Below are 18,203 nucleotides of genomic sequence, written 5' to 3'. Positions count from 1 at the left end.
GACCTTGACCAAGACATGACTTTTCAGCTGAGGTCGCTAGAAGACTAATGCACCTTCTTCTTGCTCTACCTCCCCAATTCCCCCCTATTTCTCCATTAGGAATTTTACTCTGTAGCCCCCTTTTAATACAGTGCTTCAATTGCATAATTTATATGAGTATATCTGACCCCTAATTTAACAAATGTGATTTTGCCAATTGGTAGAGCCTCGCTGGAACAGAGGTACAGGTAAACGTGGATGTGTGATTTTATTTCACAGGAAGCTAAATGAACAGCACATGCTCTGTGCTTTCCCATTAAAAATATTTATCCTTCTTCTTTCATGGAAGCTCAAGGAAATGCTATGCATCAGGATTTCAGCATTGTATTATTTTGTACAAGTATACAAGAGACTGTGAAAGACAGCCACCGTATTTCATTTCAACCTTCAATCCAGTGACTGCCAGTTGAGAACCTACTGTGTGTCAGTGTCCCTGACATGCAGGGATAGTGAACACCAGCTCCTGCCCCGTGATGAAGGTGGCAGTTAGGAGTTTCACCTCTGGTTAGAGCAACCTCCTCTTGAAGTCCAGAAGCATGTTTCAAACCTTCCATCCTTCCAGATATCTCCATGAAATGACATATACTTCATTTGAGAAAACAGAAAGTCTCAAGGGGCCTATTTCCAAGAGATTACTGGTCTCTTTAACCCATAAATCTTAACTCATGTGGGCTTTTCTGTCTTGCTTTTCAAAGATGTCCTAGAACAACAGAGCTATCTCAGTACAAACTCGACTAGCTGAAAAATGATAACACAAGGGTCACTTCACTTTTTTGCATTCAAGACAAGAAAATCCACTTAGAAAACAATCTCAAAGTGTTTCTGCACCCCCCTCCTGCTTTAAATATTTCAAATACTGAGTCACATTTACAGAAAGAAAGAGGGAAGAAAGAGGGAAAGAAAAGTGAGCAATGAAGGAAGAAAAGAAGGGAGAAAAACAGGGAGAGTAAACCTAGGGGAAAAAGGAAGGAAGAAAATTAGAAAAGAAAGAAAAGGAAAACTACTGTGTAGTAGAGACCTCCGGGACCAGAGGCGACCTTGGCCATCACCCAGGTTTGCTGGTTTACAAGGACCACGTCCTTTCTTCTTCTCTCTGTCAAAGAAATCTACCACTGTGGCTCCATCACTACCCACTGTCCCTTCCTATTGCTGCGAGGAACATTTTGCTTCCTTTCTTCCCACCATCTGGAACCCTCAACTAAATCAGAGGGACTGACTTTTGGGTCCATTCTCATAAGAAAAATCTAAAATACTCTATATGAAGTAAGCCACATGGCGCAGGCGAACCTGGCGAGGCTTGCCCGTGAAATGACTTCAGGCTGGCAGCCCCCCAGCAACTCCACGTTGGCCCATCTCATTTAGAAAAAACCACTCTCTTACCTTAAAGGAAAGTAAAACCCTGGTCATGGTCATGTGAAAATATTTTATAGGTATCCTTTAGCAGGCTTTAAATGTTGAAACCTAAAAACAATATTTGCTGTTTTCTCTTTGAAGCTCTAACAAAGCCTTTGTTTTAGATTTACCTTGAGTGTGTGCAATAAGAGTTAATAATCAAATCCGTCCCAACCCCCACAAATGTTAAACAAAAAGATAAAAGAAATGCAAATAGCTATTGTCATGGAAAGTTAAAGTACCTGTCTGTATTTTTAAGTGAAAACTATTATCTCTATCAATCAAAATTTAAGAATACAATAGCGCTAATCACAGAAGGTGCTCTGACGGAGTTACTTTTCCTCATTTAAAAAAAGTATTTTTCCCCTTAAAAACAGAGCATAAAAGTCATATACTTACAATTAGATAAGGTATTTGTAATTTTATTATTAAAAACCTTCAGCAGCCTCACTGTTAATAAATGTTTCTAAGTCTCGAGACTGATTTGTACCTATGAAGATCCAAGTCCCTACATATTTTAATAAGGTTGATGAAATTTTATTTAAATTCTCAGTTTCCAACCTGCGGGGGAACAGCACACTCTTCTGTTGAAAAGAGTTACTCAGACAGAGGCAACAGTTAACTGGCAATGAAGACTCCTTTCCAACCCTGGACACAATTCCTAGTCTCTGAAATATCTTTACATAGGACGTATCTTCCCTTGGACGGCTCATCCTTCTTAACTGTGGCAATTTATTTTTGAAATTATCACACGATTTCTACCACCATTCCCCAGAATGATCAAAGGGCACAGTGTATGCCTTTTTCTTTTTCTTAATTCACTTTTAAAAAGACTGGATGAGACTCTGAATATCGTGCTTTCTAAAGACAGTACAGGAACAAAAACTAGCAAGACCCCAGATAGTAAAACAAACAGTTCAAGATTAAAATTCCTAGAGCAAACAGTTAAGCCAGGATGCCATTATGCAGGCTAAGCCTGGATGGATGTCTCCTCCACTGTGGGGCCAAGAGGCTGTCATCTTCCCCCCAGCAAGATCAGATTTCCTTCCCTCCCAACCGCCTCTCTGAGCAGCACGGCCAACATCTCCAGTGTGCTATTAATATCAATGAAGAGCCGATTCGATTTCCACTGAAGAAAACCCTTCCTATTCCGGCACAGACCTTCGGGGAGGACCCTGGCCTGGGTATAGACAATACAGCGGCAGAGTTTCACTGCTTTCTTACAGTTCGGTCTTGCACACTGTTTGAAAGCTTTTAGCAAACAATGGCAGCATTATCTCCAGGATAGTTACAAAACAGGATTAGGACAAAGAATAATAAAGCTGTTCTCTCTCTCTCTCTTTCTCTCTCTCCCTTTTTTGCCCCCCCACCCCAACCCCTAGTTCCCAAGAGCCTCTCTCTGCCAGTCGAACATTTCAGCCACATTTCCTAGGAGGCACCTGTACTTGTCTATTTCAACACCGCCAACAACTGACAAACGGCCCAGGAACCAGGATCAGAAAAGCGGCAAAGTAGCCTCTCAACATTTGGAAAACGAAACAAAAGTATGAGCCTTGGCTTCGCACACACTTACCCGTTCATGGTGAGGAAGGGAAGCTTTAAGGAGCCGGAGAGGCAATTTTCACACAACGGAAGAAAGTTGAGAGTTGGTGAAGGAGAAAGTGCAGGCGCTGGGAAGCCTGCGGGCTCCCGGGGCTCCAGGGCTGGCGGCAGTGTGAGCAGGGACTGAAGGTATGTGGGCTAAACACAACAAAAGCCACTGCCTTACTCTAGATTAAATATGCAGGAAGAGGCCCCTTTGCATAAACACAAACACTCAGCAAATGAATAACTGGCTCAATCAGACGCCCGCTGTGCCTTCTACCTGTCCTCTCTCTGACAGGAGACACCGCCTGTTCCAAGGGGACAAGGACTAAACAGGAGACAGTTAAACGTTCTGTTGCTATAATAACAATTAAAATGAATTGCATTCATTAGTAATTAAGAACTCACCCCCAGGTGGGGGAGTATAGGGCTGGGCTGGGCTGGGGTGGGGGGAATGCAGGGTTATCTCCAGCTACTCCAAAAAGAACTTGGCTTAAGACACAGCAGTGGAGTTTATTCAAAGAGAGGTTTAAATAATCAACATATTTTTCAGCCACAGTTTAAGGTCAGAAATACACCTCTTGTTTCTCTGATTTGCCCCATTATAAACCAATCCTTGTGAGTCTGTACCTACAGAAAAATCTGTCTCATCTATGTATAAATATTTTCATATATAAAATATATACATACATACACAAATATGTACAGGCATATACACATATATGCTCTCACATATAATATTCATTCATATCTAATTAAAGAGAAAAAAAAAAGAAAAAGTATCCCTTTACACTGTTTATAGTTTACTAATGATTTAAGAAAAATAATTTGAGTCTTCCAAAAATACACCCCAAACGTCTGCCTTTCAAATGTCATCAATCCATGACCACTCATTTAAAAACATTACCCATATATTAGAAAGAATGCTTTTAACTGAGTGGCCTCAACCACTTATAATTTCAATTAAATAACATAATTACAGTCAACAATTTTCTCCATTTCGGCAGAAAATACGCCATACCTCAACATAATTTGTCCTTAGAACCGAGGAATTTAAACATGAGGAAAAACATGCGGGCGCTAGGAATTCACTACTGCATTTTCTCAGCTTATGGAGTTAACTCGCACTCACCTCTAACCTCTGACTGCATGTTCCAGCTACGTGTTGGTCTTAGTAACTTAATTATTTTTTAATAACTTTTGCAGTATTAAATGATTTCGATTGAGACATAAATAAGATTATGTTCGCCTACTTCCTTTTAATGCCACACATGACTTTGGGGGCAGATCTAACACTGCTGTTCTATAGGATGTATCTATATTATTATTGGACCAAAAAGAGGGTAGGTCACAGATTTTTCAGAGCCTCAGAGGATGCACCATAATTATGCCAGCTAAGGGAAATAACAAAGTGGCTTTCTATTTTCAAAGTGAGTTTTATTTTACTAACACCACGCTGTTTCCTAGCTATATCATTCTGCCCCAAAAGGAAGAGAATATTACTGAAAAGATTTTTAAAAATTGTGTCACAAACCAAAAAGCCAGTCTTAAACATGTATTACAGTATAACACAAAGAGAAAATCTGAAAATTCCCAAAGCCCCCCAAAATAAAACAGGTTCTTTAAGAGGGGGTCCCAAGGAAACTGAAGATGCTATTCCTTTCCCTGTTTTGTCTTGAAATGACCTTCCAAGTCAGGTGTTAGATAACCCACTTTCATAGAGGATAGTGATCTAACCCTGATGCAAATAAACCATAGAACAAAATTTAATCAGTATATCACTGTGAGAAAAGCCTTTGTCCATCCCAATGGAGCTTCTAATGACTGTTTTGGCAGTTCTGGCGGGTAGTTATGCTTCCCAGCTCATCTATATCTCATACTGGTTGAGCAAGCTAATGGAAATGCTGTTAGTGGAATCCAATATTAATGCTCTGTATCGTGCAAACCTGGATGCAACTGAATATATTATACAATTATAGGTAGTATCTAATTCCATAGGTATTAGATACTGTCCTCGAAATTAATATTTTAATGAGGACAGTGAAATAAAGACGACAGTCCAGGTAAGGGATCCATGCATTGTGGCCCCAGCTAAGCTCTTTGCCACCACAGTGCTGGATCCCCGAGCAAACAACACAGACGTAGAGACTGTGACAAAGATCCGTACGCAAGCTTCAGATGCTGAGTGACACATACTGATGCAGAGAGTCAAAGATGTCATCCTCACACCAGTGCCACTCACTGTAAGCTTGAGAGAGAAAGAAGAGGGGAAAATGGGGGACGGGGGAGGAGTTGCAGTCAGACCTCCAGAAAATAAACAGGGTGTACAGTTTCAAAGGCTGCAGACACAGACATTTCATTGTTCAAGCCAATTATCAGTGGAAAATAATAACAACAGATGGATTCAGAGTCACTGACTTTTCATATGCACTTCATCTCGGCGGAACAGATGATGAAACGCGAGAGCTATCTCAAAAAGGCAAAACATCTTTCAGTAAAAGAACTCTACGGTCCAGATGGGGACCTTCTAAGGCTGCTGATTATCTTCTTATAATGTTGTAAGATAGACTTACTAAAACATTTCAAGAACTGATCAGATATGATGCGTACAATGGCTTCATTATTGGAAGGAGTTGCCTCAGACTTATGACTAAACCAGGCAGAGATTTCAATAAGGTTAAGACTCTTAAGTTTCCTGTTTTCTCATTGGGGACCGCAGGTTCCAACTAAAAACTGGAAATTTGTGCACAACAGGAGAATAAACCATCGCCCAAGGATCCCACATTTGTGCTCTTCTCTTGTTTGAGCAGAAGGAAAAGAAAAAAAGAGAGAGAGACAAACTGGGACCGTGAAAAGGACATTAAATTATTCTGAAGCATTCCATCACGATGGGAAAAAAGAGCTCCAAAGCAATTCCTTATTAAAAGCATTCAGTGATAAAATATCATCCTTTACTTACATTTAGAACATCTTAAATATTCCTTGCCACTGGTGACTGCAAAATATAATTTGCTTTCAGTAGGAAATAAATATAAATTTCAATGATGGTGTGAAAAACAGTTGCAATAAATGCCAAGCAAACACGAAGGCAAAAACCCACCAACCAACTCCACAGCATTCCCACTTAACTTAAATATCACCGAGTCAGACCTGCAGGTAAAATACAATAGGCAAACCACAACCTGACAACCTGCTACAAGAGAAAAAGTTAAAATCTCTCATCAGATAAACCTCATTCCTGGGATAACATGTAGCTGCACTGTCTGCATCCATCCGCCTGCCATCAGTTCTACCTTCCTGATTTTGCAAAAATCTCTGAATGGAACTAAAATGTGGTTGAAGTCACTGTGCTAAGAAAAAAGAAGAGTTAATCTCATTATTTACTAACATACTTAACATTTAAAAATATTTTTATGAACACACTGTTGACTTCACAAGTTTATAATGTAAGTAAAAAAAAAAAAATTTAAGAGCAAGGCTTTTCTTTCAAAGGACTCTGACAAAAGTAAATTCGTAGCAGAACATACAAGCATGAAGAAAATATCGCCAAGGGCCAAATTCTGCAACTGCTTTAAGAAGCAAATAAGAACACAAAAGATGTGTAATGCAACCATCTGGCTCGCCTCATACTTTATCAATGCCTCAACTTTCTCCCCCACCCCCTTAGCCAGCCCACACCAATGCCACAAAACCAAATGGCTTCACTTATGTTTCCTGCATGGCAAATTTACACAATGCACTCAGAATACAAAAGTTGGTTTTTACACATAAACTAGTGTCTTAACATTTGTCCTCACTTGAATGATTTTGTTATTACTTATTCAGTGCAGGCCTTCTTCAAAAAAACATGCAGAACCTCACTGTGATAAAGATGTCCACACCTGGATCCACCGGTTTAGGCTTAGAAGAATCCCCCAGAGAAACCCTCATCTCCACTATTTTGTGTTTTCTATGATAATCAGATACTAGATATAGACATCTGAAAAAAAGAACCCTAAAAATATCACAATTAAATCTTTACTTCTTTTCCCTTTTTGCTCTACATTGAAGGATGTCTCCCTAATTGATTATTTGAGATAACCAGACTCGCTTTTAGTCACTGCACTTGAATGTCAGCATGCCCAGTGCAATCTTTGCTTATTCTTTCAGCTCATTCTACACTTACTGAGCAACTACAGGGGTGTCAGGAGCTGGCTGGACAATGAGTGACCTAAATTGCCATTATCCCATATGATAATAGAGACTGCCTGCTACATGAAACCGAGAATGCCACATTTTATAAAAAATCTTTCACACCAGCTAGGCTGAAGCATTGTATTTATGTACATACTTATCTGGGCAGGCAGATACACTACATTTGAGAAGTCGCGGCACATCTCTAAGTATCCAATTGCTTTCAAAGGAAGGAATTAAGACTTTCAACAAATCACTTTTGGGTAAAATCAATACAGGCCAACATAAGTGATTCTCACAAACAGGCAACAATTAAAAATCACAATAATTAGGAAAGGGTCAGCCTCACAGGCCAACTCCCCTTTCTGCTATTCCGCAGGGGCAGGCCCCAGGCAGGGATCCTGGGCCAGGAAGGAGCTCTTGGCCAGAATTAAGACGTGCATGGCGGGGGCCACATCTGGTTTATTTCTGCTTTCTTGCTGACAATGGGTTTTCCCCTGCGTCCCTCTCCACGTTCCAGGATAAGAAGGCCTCGGCTATTTTCTCAAGGGACTGATTTTCGGTTCCCTTGTGGGTTCTGTCTGGGACCACAGAGGCTCCTGGTCTGGACGCCCTGGTAATCTTAGGACACACACAGCGAATCCAGCCACTGGGTGAGGGATTCCGCTAATTATTTAAACCTGCAGTCACGTCTGGCCACCAGTTGGCAGATGCGGCTTGTGGCTGCCTACCAGGCCTTAGGTTAGCACAGCTGGAGCCAGATGACAAGCTCTCGAAGACATTCTTCTCGTGGCCACATCTGGCTCCTGGCGGCTTCCATCTGCGGTGAAACATTTTGTTTGGTTTTTCTGGGAAAGTTTAGGCAACAGATAAAATCAGTCAGATTAATCTTGACTGCATGCATTTCAGTTTGGGACAAAATATCAGAATATAAACTCCATGAAGGCAAGGACTTCATCTGTCTTGCATGTCGTATTTTAGTAGAAAACAGGAGTAACACATGGTCATTGTTCAATAAATACATATGGAATCAACACTACATGAATCAGCATGTAAGTTGCATAAAAACAATCCTGTACTTCAATCCAGCACCTCTATCCTTCTATTGTACATATAGCGGTAAACACTCCGGGTGCACATAGCAAAGACCCTCAAAGTGGCTCCAAAGTTGCATTTTACTGCAGGCACACTGGGGGAGAAAGACACTCAAGTGCTCACACAGTCACTAAGGGTGGGAAGACCTCCCAGCGATCTTTCCTTGAAAATAACCCCTCTCTCAGTATTACCCACACCGTGACTTTATTAGCCCTTAAACTACAAAACTTGGCAGCTCTGTGCCCACAGTGCTTACAAGTGACCCGAAAGTAGAAACTTACCTTTTGGCCATCAGAGAAATGCCAAACGATGAGGCAACTTTCCCTGGCTCCTTTTCATTCCATTTCCTTTCCCATGCCACTCTTCCTGAATTCTCTGACATTCGCAGGTCCCAGATCCCTTCTATATTCAACTTTGACTTATCTTTTTTTTTTTTTAAAGGTGTTTTTAAAATCAGTATAAGGCTTAAATTATGTACAACAAAATTCACCAATTTTATGTGTATGATTTCATTAGTCTTGACAAAAGCATAGAATTTTGTAATCACCACTGCAATGTTACTGACATAGAACTTTCCCATTTTACACAGCTCACCATCTATCTGCGCCCACTAGAAATAGACTCAGAAACGCTGGTATAATTTAGAGCCCTACGAGGCTCACCCTCTCAGCTCCTTAGCTGTAAAGGATTCTGACACATATAGGACACTGTGTTAATACTGACACTAGGGAATCTTTCATCCTCCCAACAGTAAGGCTCTGCTGAATGCCCCCAGAACCCGACAAAGGAGGAGGACATTTGGGAGGAGCTTGGCATGGCTGCTTACATGTGATGCTCCTTCCACAATACAGCAAGTTAACTTTCCTAAAACAAGAATGGCTGAAATAGGCAGATGACTTTGACAAGCTCAGCATATGGTCTTCAACGAAGCAAAGCTACTCAGAAGGGCACTGGCTGAAGCTGCTGCCTGAACCCCCTCCGGCTCCCATTTCTGTCATGGAAAGCAGCAGCGGTGGGGTGGGGGGGTGGGTCTTCTCGCCTCAGTCTAAGTGTCTGAAAGAAGCTCTAAGTCCACCCTGGGGAACTGGGGATTCTCATTACCTGGGGAAGGAACAGCTCACCTTGTAAAAAGGTGAGCCAGGGACACCCCTGGAATACCCCTAAAATACCTCTCCTCCCTTGTTCTAGATTTTTGCAATGACTTTAAAAGGGAGAGAACACCTTTCCACAACCCCACAATCACAAGGAGAGTTGAAGACAATCAAGGGAGAAGCAACACAACAGGATGCAAAAGATACCCAGTGGTCCTTAGCTAAAAAGAGGCTATACTGTTAACAACAACCAAAAGAAAACAGAAAACAACAACAACAACAATTAAACTAGGGGAAAACCTTGGCGATAGTGGTGGGGGGTCAGGGTAAAGGTGGCAAGGCCCAGGATGTACAAGATGAGTATCTTTATTTCTTAATGCTTCCTTGGGCTGTTTCAGTTAAGACTCAGTATTCTACAGAATAGCGCTCCACAGTACTATTTAGTCTTAGACAACACAGACCTCACAAGAACAGATTCAAGTCCAAGGGTTCAAAACTAAGTCTGATGCTTACTGGTCTTGTGAATTCAGGCAAGTTATAACACTTCAGTTCTCTCTCCCTCAGTGTCCTTATCCACTAAATGGGCTGAATGACAGTACATAATGTGCTTTTGAGGAATAAATGCATTAACATACAAAAGTGCTTCAAAAAAACGTGTCTGGCACATAATGAGTGATAAAGAAATGATAGCCACTGTTATTCTAACCAGGGATAATGTAACTAAATCTAAAACTTCCCATGCTTGATTTCTATCATCTCTACAAGCTGTTAATAATTTCTGGTTCTGTGCCATGCTACAAGCTAGAAGAAAGGAGAGAATGTATATCCAAGTTTAAACTTAATGACACAGTGCTAAAATAAAATCAAAGTATTTATTCTTCCCTCTCAATATTAGCTGGAGAACTGCAGGTTTAAGATCAGGGTCTCACCTTCCCCAGTGGAGGGTAAATCATTAGCTACAAGAGATCTACCATCCAAGCAAGATGCAACTGCTCAGCCCACCAGCAACCAAAAAGGACTTTGGGGTGATGTTTAAAGAAGGTAAGAGAAGAATCTGGCCTGAAACCCAGAGATACTGAAACACATTTTCTAGTACTTTTCAAGTCTGTGCATATAGATTCTGTTACTGATTTAAGATCTTAAACAGTTTGTTTATTTTTTAAATGCCTTTCAGCTCACCTTTAATAACATGTTTCTTTGACTTGGCTGAACTATGCCTCAGAAGAATTACAAGCGGGAATACGGCTGGGTGAAAGGTTCAGTGAACTAATCCACACCTGGTCCATGTAAAAAAAGAAAAAGAAAAAAAGGCTCATATTTTCCATATAGAAACAAGTCTCTTTATGTGAACCAGGCTTTCTTTTATTTAATTGCTAAGGCACTTTCCATACCACACAATCTTTCATGAGCTTCTTCAGTGGGTGGGGAAAAGGCCATGGGACCCCCACCCAGTCATACCAAGGAGCTTTACCAGGGATGATGATGATGATGATGATGATAAAGCACAAACCCCACTTAGAATAGAAAGTGATCAATTTATTTTATGAGAAATTCCTTGACCAAGATTTACCAATGACAAAAGACAAGGATGTTCTCCAAAAAACTGACTGGGGACCAAATAAAATGTCTTGTATCTTCATGATCAAAATTCAGGTTTCTTCTATAGCCATTGTATGACTCGGGCATTTCAGTGGGAGAAACAAGGCTTAGATGGGAAAAATCTCCGATGAGAGATAAGAGCAAACTCACTGTAGAGCTGAAAGGCACCTGTGGGGGGCCAGGGGAGGGGTCCAGTCAAGACATCCCCTCCTGGGAAGTGGATTCAGTGTGTGACTAAGACCAAGTGCGTGGTGTGGCCAGAAGCAGAGACAAGAACCTTTGACTCCCAGCAAGTGTGCAAAAGCAAACGGCTCCAATGGCTGTTGGAAACATCAACCATGCTAAAAGGAGATTCTGGAGCAGAATCCTGTGAACAGCAAGGGTGCAAGAATATGAACACAGGAATCACAAATGTCCTATAAATTGTGCCATCTTGTTGCTTCTGAACTTGAATCGAAACAAGCTAACTTTCTTCTAGAAAGTCATTCACTTCAGTGTTCCAGGCATCTTGTTTTTTTCCTCCCTTAGTTTTATTCTTAAGAAAATGCCTTTTAAATCAAGTCTAATTTAAGATAAGTGGAAAAAGAGATTTTTTCCTCTTCCGTAGATAAGAGCAGTCAAAGTAAAGTGGAAAGAACATTTCTCTAGAAGACAAGAGAGTGGTTTCTACTCATGGATCCACCAATGACTCTGCTAGAATTTGCTAAGTCCCTTCCCTTCTCCAGACCTGTCTCCTTCTTGGAAAAAGGGTGTTAACTCAGGGATGATGTTCAACTGGTACTCAGTGGTTGCGTGATGGAGCTGTTCAAATACTTAAATAGCTGTCTACAGGCTGGGAAACAGCCTTTGGCTCTCTGCCCCCAATCTCTCCAAGTGCACATTTGGCCACTACCCTCCCTAGGATCCTCAGAGGCCTGGAAGCAATGTCCTAGCAACTGTGCCCAGCACTCTGCCTGGTGTCCTTCCTGGGCGGCCGATGTCTGTGCTGTACCTTTTAGCCCTACTGACCAACAGCCCAGATGCTCCGAGAGGTCCTTTTCCATGGATATGATGTAAGGACCACGAAGACCAGCTTATGGATGGAGGACAACACTACCTGGGTCCCAGTGAGAGATGGGAGTCCTAGAACAAGCAGAACAATACACCTACGATGGACCTACCTTCCTCCCCAAGTTACTTTCCCCACTTGGAGCACAGAGATGTGGGCCTGCAGTCAGGAGGCAAATCCGTGGAATCTTAAGGCAAACCTTAGGGCTAAATTAGATTGCAAAACCTAGAAAGAAATTTATCATTGTGAAACAGCTCTAAGTAAAATCCTGAGCTCTGAGGGAAATTACGAACATGTAATCAAATTATATTTACCATGGAAATTTCTAATAGCTCAGACTTTCAACTCAGCTTTTACAACTCTTTAGGAGAAGAAGTAATTCTCTATCCAATGTTCCAAATTTCTACAGCAGAAGTGAGGCATTAAACACAGTGAAATGTACAAGAACACAAAAAAATTCCCATTATTGTCGTTTCCTTCAACCCCGTGTGCCTTCTTTGCCACCATTACTCAAAAGTCACTCCAACTTCTTGCTGGCTGACATGACGCGATGCTGTCACTTGATCAGGTGTGGGGTACCACATGGTATGAATAAATACTTATCCACAACCGCATATTAAATGGGAATTCGCAAAGGCAAGCTCTGGAGACAAAGACGTTTCTATATAGAAATATTAACTAAGAATTTGAGTAAATGGCCTCACCGGGAAAAAAAAAAAAGTTCTGAAGTAGCAATATAAACTATATTTAATAGTAACAAAAAATATTTTCCTTTTGGGAAAGCAATTTGGGCTTCTAAAAGTTACTGCCTTCCACGTGACTGAATTCTTCCATTTCCTAAAATACAGATGCTAGGCCCCCCATTTCTACCTTGTGAGAGTCCACTTTTTAGACCTGTCTTCTCCCAAATATAATACTCAAGTAAAAAATGATTTTGAGGCTTTTTTTTCTCCCCCACCAACAATTGTTATTTTCTTAAGCGTTTGAGTATCACAAGTCCCAAAGAACATATGTTCCCAAGGAAGGGAAAAAAAACGGGCTCTAGAACTAATACACAATGAAAAATAAATTTAAAGCAGCCTTCTGGTCTGACATAAGAATATAAAAATGATATGAGCAAGAACAGCTTAGTTTACATACTTTTCAGTCACAGCTGCTGCTCTAAAACCACAATACCTTTAAAATGACATTTTAAGGAAACAGATACAGCAAGGCTGCAGCCGTAGCTGGATGAAGCTAATGCTGAATTCAAGGGGCTTCTCTTTTTATGCACTTACTTTATATAACCCTGCACACTGGCACAATTAAGAGGAAAAGAGAGAGTCACTTTTAAATAATGTCATGATAAATCAAGAGAATAACAAATAGTTTTTACCCAGTAAGATTCTTTTTTTTTTTCTTTTTCCTTTAAAATCACCATACTCAGACATCAAAATGGAGTTTCAGGGACAGAAGGAACAAGTCACTTCTTCTTGGTTAATATTTAATTGGGTGCTAAAGATTCCTTGGAGAGACCTCTGCACCTCCAGTGACAAGGCGCACAAGAGGCTCCTCTCTCTGTAAGAGATTCAGGCCCTTCCCTGAATAAACGAAAATAACATACAATTAAATCAGACTGTTCAATTAATAAATTACTTCGGTGGACCTCACAGGCCAAGTCCTATTTAATTACATAATTTAAAAAATATTTGCACATTGCAATCACCGAAATTGGCTTTGAGGTTTCATAATACACACTTAACACTTGAGTTAGAGAACAAATTTATTTAATAAATGCAGGCCTAAGAGCTAGAAGGCCATACCACTCACATTGCAAAATCACTTAGCACATCCTCAGAAAAAGCAAATAAACTTTTCCACTATTTAGACGTGGGCTGCTGTTGAATGTCAGGAGAGGTTGGCTGATTTTCTTCTGCATTTTCTCTGTCATGTATTGCCTGTAAATCTGACCATTTTGAGAGGTAATTAGAATAGAGCTAATGGACAAAATGGTTCCAGTTAAAGATAAATTAAAGATAAACTAAGGTGGAAGATGTCAAGAACCCGGTAGTAAAACCCTCTTCAGAGTAAAACAAAGAGAAGTCGTATTACTGCCCCATTTTTCACTTCTTAGAATCCCAAAATACACCATAAATTAACAAGGTTCCTGAGTGTAAAGACGCATTCCATTAGGGAAGAACACACAAATTTAGGGGTGAGAAGGACATTCGTAAAAAGGATAGAATTACATGGTGTCCAAAAAGAGGGCAGAGACATTTTAAAGTGACTGTATTTCTTACAGTTGTATTGGGGTCAGTGATACTGCCATTAAGTGAATTTTCTAGAAAACCACTTGACCACACTGGCACCACAACTTGTTTAGCCCTCACATTTTGATGGAAATCGTTGTCAGACACATATACTTTCAATAACCATTGCAAGCTTAATATCCACCATGTCCTCAGAGCTTTTGTGTGAAGCTAATAACTCTATTTATACCGAAAGCCACCATAACAATGCTGTTATTTTCATTTGTGGGTCTTCCCAACCTGCTAAGCCTCCACGTGCCTGTTCTGCTTTGCTCCCCAAAACATCCAACTTACTGCCAGTTAAAAAGGTATCCAAAACTCTGAAACTTAGAGAATTTAAATAACACTTAAGGAAGAGATTTTAGTGAGACTTTGAAATCTCTCTTACAGAACAAAATTAGGAGATTCACTTCTCAGTCCCCAAGTCCCCTTTACTCTCTTCCCTTACACAAATTTCTGGAAAGCACTGGCTACACTGGCATTCTGCATGGGTTCACCTCCCACACCTCCCTTGGTCCTCACCACGGCTCTGTTGCTAAGGTTACTGAGTTTTAAGTCTCTCCTGATTTGGTCCGTTGGCCAACTCTCTCTTCTCAAATCCTTCAGCTCTCCAGCGGTCCGCCCTAGGCCCTGGCCATGCATTAACCGCCAGCTTCTTCAGGTCCCAACAAGTCCCCCTTCCACACCCCATGGAATGTCCCCACCATCCACCCAGTAAGTGAGGCCAAACATTACCGAGGCAGCTTTGATGCCTCCTCTGCCATATTCAATAACCAAATCTGTTCATTTATATTTTTCCTTTTCTTCATCCCGACCAAGATTACCAGCCCATACAAGAGAGCCTTATGTCAACTCCTACAATGGCCTTCTGGGGTTTTTTTCCTGCCTTTGTATTTAGTATCCTCAAAACAATCTATATGGAAGACACCTGATCTTCTAAAATGCAACTCTACAAAGTTTTTTCTATTCTCAGATAGTTCCTTCACTCTCATCTTACTATTTTGACACTGGGAGGGATGTCAAAATTGATGGAGCAGTTTAATGCCACAGATTTCCCAGATGCATATTCCACCTCTGCTTTAAAAGTTCTTAGAGTCCTGAAGGCCAGGAAGCCAAGGTGAAATGTACAAAGGTACTCAGAACACCTTTCGTGTTGGTGGCCTTGCCTGACTGCACCTCTTTCTGCTGACTTTCATTCTACCATCAACAGGCACTGTAATAACATATAACAATGCATACTCTGCAGTCTCCCAACCCAGAGTCTTGGCACAGATCACCCATCACTCTGTCCTGCTTCTCCTAGACAGGGCTCACCTGTCCCAAGTGACTCACGCATAAACAAGTGCCACTTCCTCCAAGAAGTATTCTCTGTTCTCTCTTGAGATCTATGAGCCTGTGACTGGTTCCATTTGAATACACTGTTTGTTCTAGTATAGCAATGATTTCATTTTATTACAGTGCTTTGTCTAATCAATAGTTTTGCCTGGTAACCTGGATGATCATTCTATTTAAAACCACTTCATATATCTCCTTTAAAAAATGTTTACTGAGGCATAATCAACATACATTATATTAGTTTCAGGTATATACCTCATCTCTACTTGAACGAATAAAGTTGATGAATTCTACAAACAAAGGCAATGACAACAATTCTATGGTTCCTTCATAAAATGGCCTCTTCTCTTTAATTCCTCTGCACACTAAAACTGTTCAGCAAGGTGACATCAAGCAGATCACATCTGTGTAATATTTGTTCAAAACACTGAAGATACTAGAAATGTTATCATGGATGATAATTATGTGAATAGCTGAGATATAATCTGGACAAAAAATCCTATGTTCTGTTGAAGTAACATCACCTTACTATTCATAATACACTGCAAAGGAAACAGGATGAGCAGTGAAGCTATAAGGATTTAATCAAATAGACTTCTTATAAATAAAAATTGAGATTCACTATCCACCAAAATGCAATTACCCTCCCCCTACTGACAATGTCCTAATTTAGACTCTGCACACAAAAAGCTTTCAGGTTATAAGACAGTTTTACATTAAGGTCTTAGATGAACCTCAATGCCATTCACTCTTCCGGATCTGTCATTTGCTAAACTTCAGCTTTAATTATATCATCACCTATCCCACCTCCAGCAGCGCAAACTTTACAGTCAATCTTCAAAACACTGGTAAAGGAACAGCCATGATGGGTCAAAACTGAGAACTGCTATCTTTGGCAGATTTGGTAATGGTGTTAAAACAAGAATCCTGGTGGCACCAGTCAACAATAGCCTCAGACTCAAGAAATGGCATCACTTAAGTGATGAAAGGATAAAAGCCAACCTCTGGAAATGAGAAATGACCAGATGGGCTATGAACAACAAATAAGGCAACAGAACATTCTGTCTGGGATTGATACTTTCAGAGACCCGGAAATAAAAATGTCAGAGAAAGATGTGTCACATAGGAGGAACTGGATGAAGGTGATCAAAAGATATAAATTCCCAATTATAAGACAGACAGCTACCAAGGAATGTAAGGCACAACATGATAAATATAACTAAAACTATAATATATTATGGAGAAGGCAATGGCAACCCACTCCAGTACTCTTGCCTGGAAAATCCCATGGACAGAGGAGCCTGGTGGGCTGCAGTCCATGGGGTCACTAAGGGTCGGACATGACTGAGCGACTTCACTTTCACTTTTCACTTTTATGCATTGGAGAAGGAAATGGCAACCCACTCCAGTATTCTTGCCTGGAGAATCCCAGGGACGGGGGAGCCTGGTAGGCTGCCGTCTACAGGGTCACATAGAGTTGGACATGACTGAAGCGACTTAGCAGCATCAGCAGTATAATATATTATATATGAAAGGTGTCAAGAAGTAAATCCTATGAATTCTCATCATGGAAAGTTTTTTTTTTCTACTTCTTTAATTTTTATCTATATGAGATGATAGATGTTCCCTATATTTCTTATGATAATCATCTCATGATGCATGTAAGTCAAATCATTACGCTTGTACACCTTAAATGTACACAGTGCTGTATGTCAACTATATCTCAATAAATGTGGAGGAAAAATGCAAGTAAATACTGATAGACATAACAAAAATAAACACTGTGTGGTTTACAGTGTAATAAGAGGTAACTTTTAAAATTCAGCTCTATCCCTATCTATGTACATCAATGCCCCCATTGACCTGGCATCACCAACAGGTCACAGGCAAACTGTTCCAGCACCACTTACTGGTTGTATGGCCTTGAATAAATCAATGGACTCAGGATCTGGGCTTCAGTTTCTTAACACTCAAAGGACAGAGTTGAACTAGAACTAGATGTTACTCAGGGGTCCTTCCAGTTTGAAGATTCTATGAATACATCACATTCTGAAGAGCAGAAAGTGTACATATAATTTATAACTTTTAGCATTTACATATGCACTAATTTGTATAACATTTTCATTTATATTCCAGAAATGCTATCTATTCCTGAGATTAGATACATACAATTCATAAATTATACAGATTTCAAAAAAAGTTATATACACGTATTTTCTTTTGTTAAATTTGTTAATTGAAAAGACATATTCAACATATTGTTTAGTCCTGAATATCAATTTTTTTTTTCTTTTCCAATGCTGAAGTAATTCCAGTGCCTACAGGGACAGAGGCTCACATTAATGAGTAGAGAAGCCCAGAGCAGAATGACAAGTTCTAGCCCAGGCCCCAGCTAAAAGGAGCAGCCACTCCACTGTGGACCCAGTGTTGTTCTACTTTTTCCACAAAACCCAGAAACCCAGACCGTTTCAGGTATAATCTATTGATATTCAAACATTGGAAACCAACACCAACTCAACCGGCCTGAAGCTGTCAGACTGCACACTGCCTGAAGGTGTG

At 40.4% G+C, this 18,203-nt stretch overlaps 1 protein-coding gene across 24 annotated transcripts in view; it reads right to left on the bottom strand.

Annotated features, from left to right (window-relative positions):
• Positions 1 to 18,203, bottom strand: part of FOXP1 (forkhead box P1) — a 627,940-nt gene that overhangs the window by 343,567 nt on the left and 266,170 nt on the right. For 2 of the 24 annotated variants that reach the window (XM_059879656.1, XM_024982686.2), the window contains exon 1: positions 3,005 to 3,748. The exons of 20 other annotated variants lie outside the window; for them this stretch is intronic. The gene's annotated coding sequence lies outside the window, so the exon portion shown is untranslated. Of the gene's footprint in view, positions 1 to 3,004; positions 3,749 to 10,553; positions 10,652 to 18,203 lie in introns of those variants that run through there. 2 more of the 24 variants (XM_059879648.1, XM_024982684.2) reach the window with 2 other exon arrangements.

Source organism: Bos taurus, chromosome 22, assembly GCF_002263795.3.
Source record: "Bos taurus isolate L1 Dominette 01449 registration number 42190680 breed Hereford chromosome 22, ARS-UCD2.0, whole genome shotgun sequence".
NCBI lineage: Eukaryota > Metazoa > Chordata > Mammalia > Artiodactyla > Bovidae > Bos > Bos taurus.
Note: the sequence above shows the minus strand (reverse complement) of the source record. Positions and strands in the feature narration are given on the sequence as shown.